At 47.1% G+C, this 11,780-nt stretch overlaps 1 long non-coding RNA gene across 2 annotated transcripts; it reads right to left on the bottom strand.

Annotated features, from left to right (window-relative positions):
* Positions 1-4,742: 4,742 nt before the first annotated feature.
* On the bottom strand, positions 4,743-7,243 carry LOC126952559 (uncharacterized). 2 transcript variants are annotated; one of them, XR_007724949.1, is made up of 4 exons: positions 6,839-7,243; positions 6,419-6,529; positions 6,047-6,215; positions 4,743-5,240 (listed from the first exon to the last, which is right to left on the bottom strand). It is a non-coding gene; the product is annotated as an uncharacterized LOC126952559 (long non-coding RNA). The 2 variants fall into 2 exon arrangements; XR_007724948.1 differs by lacking the exon at positions 4,743-5,240 and adding an exon at positions 5,279-5,504.
* Between the last annotated feature and the right edge of the window lie 4,537 nt (positions 7,244-11,780).

Genomic DNA, 11,780 nt, shown 5'->3' with positions numbered 1-11,780 from the left:
AGTGGCTCAGGAGCGCACTTTGATGTAGGGTCTGGCCCAGGGGGAGCTCATTGGCCAAGGCAGGGAGGGGCAGGAAGGTGCAGGCAGTGAGGACTGGGCTCTGGGTGGGCTGCAGCAGACACTCAAGTCAAATTTAGAAACCAACTGTCATGTGTCCACCAGGCCAAGTAGGAAAGGATTTTTCCACACCTGAGTCTGGAAAGTGTGGGCTTCAGTGCCTTTCTCCAGTTGCATGAAGCAGAACTTTCCCTAAGTTCTGGGGCAGCGGCAGCCCAGGGCAGGCAGAGAGAGACGCTCACCCCTCAGTGAACCACAGCTCACCTCGTAGAAAGGAACTTCCACAGCAAACAGGAACCCTGTCTTCAGAACTTCCTGATATACAACAAAGGGAGGACGACGGGACAGGCTTCCGGGGGTCCCGGCAGCAGGCTGGCGCGTGAAGGCACTTACCATGCGCCTTCACCATGTCACAGCTGGTGCAGGGAGCCCCAGGGAAAAGCAGGGGCACTCCTTCCTGGAATGGAGCGGCAGCTCCCGCTGGGCCCTCTCGCCACGCCTCCTCGTTCTACTCTGGACTTAACTGGAGCGTTTCTCTGTGCGTGGTTTCCTTCCTAGAGCTGCTAGCAAAGCACTCCAGAAGTGCACTCGCAAAACTGTGTGTGTGGTGGGGTTGTGCATGAGTGTGAGTGCACGAGAGTGTGAATGTGCGTGTGAACATGAGTGTGCGTGAGAGCATGAGTGTGAGTGGAAGTGAGCGTGTGTGAGCATGTGAATGTGATGGATGAGTGCAAATGTGAGTGTGACTACGAGCATGTGTGAGTGTGAGTGTGAATATCTGTGTGATTGTGCGTCCTCTTATTTCTGGCTCTGCTGACCCTCTCGGCCTCTTCCTTCTGTGTGGTGCCACTATCCGTGGGCTTCATTTCATCTCTGGTGACGGAGTCCCTCCGTTGGCATCTACAGGTGAATTTTGGGCTGGAGGTGTTTTCCCAATCCCAGCAGTGCTGAGACCCGCAGAGTTCTGGGCAGGTGTGGTGGTCTGTCCAGCCATGCTGTTGTGGCAGCCCTTTGGACTCTGGCGCCTGCTCCCAATGGTCTTCTTCAGGGTCACCATGATCACCCAGTTTCCAAGGCCAATGAGCTCAGTCATAACTTGTCTCCACCCCTGCTGCGGCAACCTTCACTTGTGATCTCTTCATCAGCTTATCTCTTGAATGAAGATGTTGCCAAAGCATTTGTCCTCATTTTTCTGTCTTTACACTAGTGCTCCTCAAGCTTTTAAAAACCTATGCCTCTAATAAAAAATAAAGCAAATGTGGATTTAAAAATACATTGGAACAATGGCTGTGGTATCAAACTATATGCATTCCCTGCCCCCCTGATCTCTGGCCTGCAAAACATTGTACTGTGTCGTCTGAGGGGTGTGTACTCATTTTCTTCTTCTGTGCTGTGCTACATTTCCAGAATCACTGCTCAGAACTCTCAGACAGGGAAATCTTACTTGGAGATAATGGATGTCGTAAGCCTAAGTTCAGAATAAAGTAAACCAGGGTTCACACATGCCTCCATCATTTGTCAGCTGTATGATCTAGGACAAAGTACTCCAGCTCTCTGAGCCTCACTTTCTTGAGTGTGCTGTCATGCAGGTTGTTGAGAGGTTTTAGTGAGAGATGTATGTGAAGCACCTGGACCCTTGTACACAGTGTTCAACACATCACACGTCCCTCCAGAGGAAGACAAGTCCACACGCCCAGGGCTTGCTCTTCCCTGGAATGCAGTTCTTTCTGTATCTATCTTTGGCTGCTTCAGGACATTTCTGGTTAGCTCTCCTGTTGGTCCTTTTAGTTCAGTCCCCAACCATGCTCTCGAAGCCACAGTCCATCCTATCTCTGGTTCTCCTGTCTATCAGCTCCACTTACCATACTATGCCATGCCATGGACGATGTCACGCCATAGTACGCCACACCACATCAGACCACACGACCCTAGACTACATTATGCCATGCCAGAGCATGCCACACCATGCCACACTAGACTATACCATACCACACCCTGCCACACCATACCATGCCATGCCATGCCACGGCATAGCTGGTGCAGACAATTGTCCCAGACTCAGCCCTGTTCATTCTTGGGACCCTGACTCTGTTTTCCAGTGTCCATCCTGGCCTCTGTCCCGTTTGGTTGGGTTAACCTATTTGAACTCCATTCTTGGCTTCTAACATAAATGTCCCAGCTCTTCTCCCTCTTTGGAGTTTGGAATTCCCCCCAGTATTCAGGGAAGACACCCCTCCTCAATCCCTGGCTTGTAGAACCTGGGGTCGTCATCTGCAGAATGGAGAGATAATCCCTGTTCACCTCTCCATTATTTCTACCTGGGAGAACCACACTTTTTGTAGGAAACAAAAATTTCCCTTCATGTTAATATCTAACTATATGCTAATATAAAACTTTAATATTTAAACTTAATATGTTAGAGTTCAGTGTTTAATTTTAAAAACCTAATGAGTTATTACCTTGACTTTAGTAATGAGGGTTATATTTATAGCTATATACCTACATCTATCTATCTATACACAGGTATACACATATACATTTTTAAGAATCAGGGAATCAATTTCTCTCTCTATAGAATGCTTGTTTGCTTGTTTCCTTCACGTAATAATTATTTTCTCAAAAAACAAAAGCCAACAACAACAGAAAAGTATGATCTACAAGAAAGTTGACCTTTCGGTCACCATCTTGTCATGATTTATGTGTCTAGTTTTCTTCTTCCTCTTAGTACCTATAGCATCTTGACACACACACACAGTGTCCTTGACTGAATACACTTTGTAAGGAAAACCTTACAAGTTGATGGTGCCTCACAGTTTCTTCCTGACCACTGCAGACCCAGGAGGAGTTGGGGAGTTACTATGATGGTGAAACTGTTTAGCTACTGCACTTGCTATTCCTTTTTCCAAGTATTTATCCAATGATGTCAACTGTGAAGTGGGCAAGCATCACAGTAGACCAAATACAATAAGATTATTTATATACAAATAGAGGTTAAGTGTGTATATAGGTGTGTATTTTTATTATTTGATGTGAACCCAGCATTTTATATGTGCTTTACTATAGTGGCAACTAGCATTTACTAAGAACAAGGGCTCAAGAGGCTGTTTGCTGGCATAATTCCCAGGAAGAGGTTCTAGGAGGGACCTTGTCCAGAAATGGCACTGCATGTTACTATTTTCCAGGTTACCTTTTCTTGAAATCTTCAGAGTCATCTGCAACTCCTCTCTCCCCTTCTCATTCATCCTTTTTTTAGTGAGAAGTTCAAAGTTGGTCGGGAAGAGATGTGCCATGGAGAAAGTCAATAATCCCTCTTGAGGGAGGTTTTGCAGAAGGGGGATTGTGGAGCTGAATCTTGAAGGGTGATGGAGAGTGTGATGGTTAATACTGAGTGTCAACTTGATTAGATTGAAGGATGCAAAATATTGTTCCTGGGTGTGTCTGTGAGGGTGTTGCCAAAAGAGATTAACATTTGAGCCAGTGGACTGGGAAAGACAGACCAACTCTTAATCTGGGTGGACACCATCGAATCAGCTGCCAGCATGGCCAGGATAAAAAGCAGACAGAAGAATGTGAAAAGACTAGACAGGCCTAGCCTCCCAGCCTACATCTTTCTCCCATGCTGGACACTTCCTGCCTTCAAACACTGGACTCCGAGTTCTTCAGCTTTGGGACTCAGACTGGCTTCCTTGCTCCTCAGCTTGCAGATGGCCTATCATGGGACCTTGTGATCGTGTGAATTAATACTCCTTAATAAACTCCCCTTTATATATACATCTATCCTATTAGTTCTGTCCCTCTAGAGAACTTGGACTAACACAGAGAGCTTGGTAAACTGGGTAGGCATAGTGTGAAGAAGGTCTTCCTCATTTACAATGCAAATAGTAATTAAAGATACCCTTCCTCTTTTTTTTCTTGGATTTGCTCCATTTCTTCCTTGTCCATGACTGCCCTAGTTCAGGCAGGAGGGTCATTCCTTAACCTTGGGCTACAGCCTCCGTACTCACTTCCCTGACCCTTGGTGCATCCTGTACCTCCCTCAGCATCTCACACAGTCTCTTGTGTCTCACAGTGTTTACCAGATAAAGTATGGGCTAAATAAGTCATCATGAAATGCTGTCCCCTGTTTCTCTGTGGTCTATGATGTACAGGATGACATCTATGCTCTGTATTTCTGGCATTCAGTGTCTTCTACCTTCTTACCCTAACCTGTGTTTCCCATTACTTTTTTGAACCAGCTCTCCATCCCTGCCAAACAGGTCTGCTTACTGTCTCTTCAATTCACACAGAAAGGTGTGACCTTTGTTCATATACTTCTGATTTCTCTGGAACTATCCTGATCCTTTTTGGGTTTTGTTTTTTCATAAGGTTTTGGGGGTCATTAATTTTTTCTTTTTTTTTTTTTTTGAGTCTCACTCTGTTGCCTAGGCTGGAGTGCAATGTCACAATCTGGGCTCACTGATACCTCTGCCTCCCAGGTTCAAGTGATTCTCCTGCCTCAGCCTCCCCAGTAGCTTGGATTACAGGTGCCAGTCACCATGCCTGGCTTTTTAAAATTTATTTTTATTTTTAGTACAGACGGGGTTTCACCATGTTGGCCAAGCTGGTCTAGAAATCCTGACCTCAAGTGATCTGCCTGCCTTGGCCTCCCAAAGTGTTGGGATTACAGGCGTGAGTCACTGTGCCCAGCCCATTAATATTTTTAAATTGACAGATAAATAATTGTACATATTTATTGTGTGCAACATGTTGTTTTGAAATATGTGTATATTGTGACATGGCTAAATGGAGCTAACTAATGTATGCATTACCTCACCTACTTATGCTTTTTGTGGTGAGATGTAACTTGATCTTAACCTTCAAGACTCAGTTCAAGGTCTCTCACCTCCACAGACCTGAAACCTAGTTTTCTTTCTTTCATTTCTAATCTTCTGGTTTCTCCAAATGGCTTCCTTTCTTAAACTCCTAATTTGTGTTGTTTGTGAATTCACTTTGCAATTCATCATTTCTGTCTTGTAAGTAGATTTTATGTTTGCCTTGTCATGGCGTGAACATATTTCAATGTGTATTAGTATAATAGAAAGTTTGTAAGCTCCCTGAGAGCAACGATTTTGTACTTATTTGTATGCCCTAGGCCAGTGTTATTCATGCTGCTGTGCAGATCAGTGTCGATCAGCACGCAAGATCTGAAATGAGAACACAGCAAGAGAGAATAAGAGTTGAGTAGTGCTCCTAGTGACAGGACATTGGCATGGCATCCAAGCATGTGTCATGGGTTTTCTTTTATTAAACAGGGAATGGACCAGATTGGGTGCTGCTGAATTCTTGTGGTGAGTCCTATCTGGTGCAAACTGCATACAAGTCACTCATAGTAGGGCCACACATCACACCACATGGATTGGGAAAGATAGCAGCTGCACCTTCACCTTAGACAGTTTGTCCAGCAGCACCTGTAGAATGGAACCCTGCATGCTGCACGTGCTCCCAAGGTGCTAGTGGATTGATAAACACTATAGATATGGACATGTTAATAGCTGTGTTTTTCTTTTCTATCCCTCTATAAAAATCAGAAGTATTAATCTAGTTGCAATGCAAATTCAATTCATGTTAGGTATGCAACCCAGATGTTACCTGGGCTACCCTGACCCTTAAGAACAAAATAGGCCTGGCTTATGGTTCTCCAATTATGGAGAATCAGAGGTCTTCCTCGAGATTTTTTTTGAGATGGAGTCTTGCTCTATTGCCCAGGCTTGAGTGCAGTGGCATGATCTTGGCTCACTGCAACCTCTGCCTTCTGGGTTCAAGTGATTCTCCCTGTCTCAGCTTCCCTAGAAGCTGGGATTATGGCACCCACCACCATGCCCAGCTAATTTTTGTAGAGATAGATAGGGTTTCACCGTGTTGGCCAGGTTGGTCTCGAACTCTTGACCTCAGGTGATCCACCTGCCTTGGCCTCCCAAAGTGCTGGAATTACAGGCGTGAGCTACCTTACCCGACTCTTCCTCGAGATTTATGGAAGGCTTTGGTATGGGTTTTCCTGCCCATGTCTTCTCCGGCTCACAGGGGATCTTTCTTCTACATCACACCATGCCATGCTCCCCATTGCCTTGACCCAGATGGGGAGTTCAGCCATTTTATTCATTTTCACAACTCCCCTTGCTCTGAGGTAGGAAAAAAAAAAAAAAACCTCACTAAAGCTTTTGTGTGGATAACAGACTTTACCGAAGTTTGGGGGAGACAGACCAAGTTTTGTTCCACAGAAGTATCATATTAAAAAACTCATCACTCAAGCTTTTCACCACTTCTCATGCTTCCGGATGCTATTCAAGGGTCGAACTTCCTGGCCCTTCCCTTGTGCCCTCACCTTGGTCTCCTGTGGCTGCCATAATCCATTCCTCCACCCGTTCCTGAGTCAGGCCCTCGACGAATGCTTTAATTTCCTCCTCAGGATGCTAGTGCAGCCGTCACTCACTGCCTAGATAATGAAATCCGAGGCTGTATTAGTCAACCCGAAACTCTTAAAATCATTCTGACATTCTTTCCACATTTTGGCAATGTGCGCTGACTGTTCACGGGACTGTGGTCCTCTAAGAAAGCATCAATCCACACCTCACACTCCTTTCTGCTTCTGGGAGCGAATGCTGCCAGTGCAGTGATACATGGAAGTGAGATGCAAGCATGATTGGCTCCATTTACCACCCAGAGCCCCCTTCCCCATCCCATTACATTCCTATATAAGAATGGGGTAGAGTGATTTTTCCCCCATTATACATATGAAAATCACCTGTCTTAAATGACTGTGGACTCAACTGCTCCTTTCTAAGGTGGGAATTCTCTTTGTCACTCACTCACTGGTGGTTAACATCCATGGGCTCGTGGAGAAAGAGAGAGACAGTCCGTGGTGGCTTCATTTGCAGTATAGTCTGAAGCTTTTTGACTCTGGAGGTCACTCTGTCTTGCTATGTTCTGTGCTTTGACAGTGAAACTGGGTCAATGAAAATTAGACTCACTGGGGCCTTCCCTTATTCTCTGGGGGCTGCTTTTCCTGCCTATTATCCATCACATTGATTTCTTGTTGCGAGACTCGTCTCTGTTATGTTTTCAGTAGCTAAGAGCCAGTGATGCTGCCAATTGTGGCATTGTCAGAGAATCCAGGGAGCCCAGTTGTGATCTAACAATAGAAGAAAAACCCGTATGACACCAGGTGATGTCATGAGAGGTGGATGAAGGCCATGCTTGTGTCCCTAGAACTGAAAGTCTCAAGATGGATGATCACCCTCTTGGAGCCAGAGGTCATCGATCCTGCCAATCCTTCCCTCCCAGAGGAGAGGTGGGGTGTGGAACCGTGGTGGCAGCCATTTCCCAGGAATGGAGTGGCAGAGGGAGCCGAGGGGCATCAGCAATTTGCCTCACCTTAGAGTGAGTCTAAGCTGAGAAGAAAAGAGGGAGGAGGAATGGGGAAAATGGTTACGTGTCACCAGGACTGCCATTTACCAGCAATCAGGGTAAGGAGTTCACTTCCCTCTCTCAGAATAAGCTCTAAGCCCTACCCCCTACCTGGCATTTGCATTTTAAAAGTCCTCAGCAGCTTCTTGGGAGTAGGTGGCTGGCACTTTGTGCCCAGAGTCTGAGAGAAGAGGAATATGTGAGCCAATTTCTATGGTTTTGTTCTTGGGTTTTGTCTCATGTGACGAAGGCAGAGTTGGCGCAGCCAAGCTGGAGTACGCTGAGGAGTTTGGAGGAGGTGATTTTTGAGCTGGTGTTCAAGCTGGAATAGAAGTTTATCAGGTAGATACAAGAGAGGTGAGCAACCCCGGGCAGTGGGTAACACACACACATACAGACTGACTGACTGACCCTAGTCTCTCTCCAGCCCAAGTGCAAGTGGGGGAGAACATTCCTTGCTGAGATTTTTGCAGAAGGAAGCAGGAATCACAGCGGCTGAGGTAAACTGAGCCAGGGTTGAAGTGACTGTTTGGGATGCCTTCACTGCTGCCTTCCAGCTTTGGAGGGCCAAGATGACCTTTTGGGGACTAGGAACGGGCTTAACTGATTGTCCTACCACCACCTGCACGGTTTCCATACTTGTACTGGTCCTCAGGGCATTGCCTAAAAAGGATTCTGGGCTGCACTGTTGTGTTCATTGACTTTGCAGGAATACACACATGCAGTTGCCAAAATCCATGACTGGCAGGATACATTTGCTTGTTTTATGGACGAGTGCATCTTTCAGTCCCTGCAACTGAGGTGAGCCACATGTCACCCTGAGCCACTGTGCTTTGTGTTCAAAGCTCATTCATTCCTCCTCCCACTTCCTGTGGATCCCTGCCTTACCTCTGGCTGTCCCTAGAGGTGGCTGCTTGTTATCTGTGACAGCCCAGGAAGAGGCAGGAGGAGAGGCAAAGCTTCAGAGGAGCTGGGAGGGAGGAGAGGAGGGAAACCTCTGTAAACCCACCCTTATGCACCTTACAGTCCGTGGGGGTCTACCAACAAAGCTCCCTCCCCAGCTCTGCATCTGTCCCAGAAGCAGTGTCTCTGAGTGGGAGCAGCAGAATCTTTCTAAACCTCCTCAGGCATTATTATGTGGATCTGAGTAAAGCACCACCCTCTGAACCCACAGCAGAGCTATGCCATGACTCTGGCCTGTTAAGGAAAATTCTATAAACTGGCTCTCTCTTGAGTCACCAGTGTCATTCATTCACAAGATAGTTTGGGGGCCCCTCCAGTGGTAAAGGCCCTGCAAAATCCTGGGGATAACATGAATAAGATGCTTTTGAGGGTCTTACAGTTTGGGGGAGGGTGAAGGCGGTGTAATTATTTCATTCTCTCAAAGAGCTCTGCGGAGTGGACTCTACTATTCATATTTGACAGGTGAGTAGCATGGGGCTTTGCAAGGTTGACGCACCCAAGACCACCCAGCTGATAGGTAAGAGAGCCAGAATTCAAACTCAGATCTTTCTGACCTGTAGTTCAAAGAGATAGGTGAAAGAGATACTTACCTTCTTTGTCTCATGTGACAAAGTCAGAGTTGGTGCAGCCAAGCTGGAGTAGGCTGAGGAGTTTGGAGGAGGTGATTTTTGAGCTGGTGTTCAAGCTGGAACAGAAGTTTGTCATGCAGATACAAGAGAGATGGGCACCCCAGGCGGTGGGTACCACCCATGCAGAGGTGGGAAAACCAGTTGCAAGGTCTACCTAGGTCTGCCAAAGTCCTGCCCGGTAGGCATGTGGGGTAACGAAAGGGCCTGGCACACCATTCTAAGAACAGGTACTTTCCTGAGGGTGTCGAGGAGGCACAGAAGACGTTAATGCAGGGGCTGATTAGAATGGTGGCTTTCAAAGACTCCGTGCAGATGGCACCTTGGCCAGGATCCACAGGAGACCCTTGCGTGCTTGAGAAGAAGTGCTGTCCAGTTAGGTGGAGCCCTAGGTGAGTGGAGCCAGGAAATGCCCCAGGTAAGTGAAGCCAGGAACCCTAGGTAGATGCAGTCCCACATGGTGGAGCCCCAGACAAGTGGAGTGGTGGTGAAGGCTTCTGTGGGTGGAGTCCCACATGGTGGAGGGAGCCCCAGGTGGGTGGAGCCCCAGGTGATGGAGCCCCAGGTGGGTGGAGCCTCAAGTGGGTGGAGCCCCAGGTGGTGGATTCCAGATGGGTAGAGCCCCAGGTGGGTGGAGCCTCAAGTGGGTGGAGCCCCAGGTGGTGGAGTCGCACTTGCTGGAGTCCCACGTGCTGGAGCCCCACGTGCTGGAGCCCCAGATGGTGGAACCAGCCTGAGCACATGGCCTCTCCCTCTGCACTTTATGAAATCAGGAGAACCAAGCTGATTGTTCTTTGAGAAAGGCCACATTCACGCTTCCTGGCTGGGTCAATGCGGCTCTTCTGGATGGCTTTTCCTCCCTGAATAGACTTTCCTGCTTGTTTGCCCTCACAGAATGTGGGGCATACCTAGCCTTGAGTACGGGTTCAAGGGTCACCCGGGTTTGTCTTTTTTGAAGTTCTTGCGCTGAGGTTCCACGAGGCTCTAGAGCGTCTCCGTGTTCCTAGGGCGGCTGGGTCGGGTCCCTGTGAACTTCAAGGCAGAATTTCTGGACTGCACAAGGCTGAGCTTTCTCCTGCAGCCGCGCCGCGTCTTGGTCCCCTTGGGCCTTCCCGAGTTCTCTGCTTCAGTGGCAGCTGGTTTGTCCTGGTTTTGTTAAGAGGCGAGGAGAGTGGGGTTCCTTGGTGCGTTTCAGGCGGTGCTCCGGGGACCCCGCAAGCCCCAGTGCGCCTTGGGAACCACTGGCCAGGCCGGCACAGCCAGGCGTCTGTTCTCGTCTTACTGTGCGCCTCTCTCGGGGATCCCAGAGCGGCCATCTCAGTTATTGTCTGGCAACATTTTCCATAATGCTGCGCCCAAATCTAAGCCACGTTAATATTATGACAAATAAAAAGATACAGATTTCCAGCAGAAGTCCACATGGGGCACTAATGCAAACATGTCAGTTTACAGCCTCAAAGTTAAAGCATGGATGTCCTTGGGTGACGGGACAGGGGAGAATGAGAATCCTAATGGCAGGCCCAACTAGAGAATTGATATGAGAGTAAATGTAGCTCTATTTCCTGGCGCCAGCGGCCCTTCCTTCCTTCCTTCCTTCCTTCCTTCCTTCCTTCCTTCCTTCCTTCCTCCCTCCCTCCCTCCCTCTCTCCCTCCCTCCCTTCTTCTCTCCCTCCCTCCCTCCCTCCCTCCTTCCCTCCCTCCCTCCTTCCCTCCCTTCCTTCCTTCCTCTCTCTCCCTCCCTCCCTCTCTCCCTCCCTCTCTTCTTCTCTCCCTCCCTCCCTCCCTCCCTCCCTCCCTCCCTTCCTCCTCTCTCTCCCTCTCTCCCCCTCCCTCCCTCTCTCCCTCCCTCCCTTCTTCTCTCCCTCCCTCCCTCCCTTCTTCTCTCCCTCTCTCCTTCTTCTCACACTCACCCTGAATTATCAGGTTGGGGAGAGCCTTGGGTGACTGGGGTTTTAATGAATAAGAGGGAATGATTGGAAATTAGCATACCATTGATTTGCATGCAAATAGGTACTTCTGAAGTGATTGCGAAATTTATTCTCTTAAACATTTTAAACCCTCTCTTACACTCTGATTTTTGACAGTAAATTCTGGCTTACAGCAATAAAAATGTGGCATTTTTTTGCACCCCTTTTTGGGGACACTTGTGAAGGAAAAATTTGAACCTCACCTAGGCTCAGTGTTCTTTAATAAAAAATTGAGAAGACTGATTTAACTTAAAAATATTTTTACAGTATTTTTGCTTCAGATCACATAAATAATACATATATAGTATGGAAATGTGGAAAATAAAGAAAAATAGAAAAATGAATCCAAAATCACCTGTATTATAACTCTCCCTCTGTTTACATGTGTACGTGTATATAATTTTTTAGTAAAAATGTATGTATTTTGAACTGATTGTTGTATAATCTGCTTTTTTAACATTAACGATATCCTGAGAACTTTTTCTCAGGCTACTAAATATTCTCTGACAATTTTTAAAATTAATTGTATATAGGTAGTGTAATACTTTATTTTACTATGCCCCACTTTTATACATTTGTTTCCAATTATTTGATATTATAAATAGGTGTTCACCCTTATACATACACATCGTGGATATCTATGATTGTTTCTAAGTGGGAAAGGCCAAAAAGCGGAATTGTTGTGTCAGAGGGCACAGAAGGCATGTACAGACACAGTATAAGG

Source organism: Macaca thibetana, chromosome 4 (assembly GCF_024542745.1).
Source record: "Macaca thibetana thibetana isolate TM-01 chromosome 4, ASM2454274v1, whole genome shotgun sequence".
In the NCBI taxonomy this organism is placed as follows: Eukaryota; Metazoa; Chordata; class Mammalia; order Primates; family Cercopithecidae; genus Macaca; species Macaca thibetana.
Note: the sequence above shows the minus strand (reverse complement) of the source record. Positions and strands in the feature narration are given on the sequence as shown.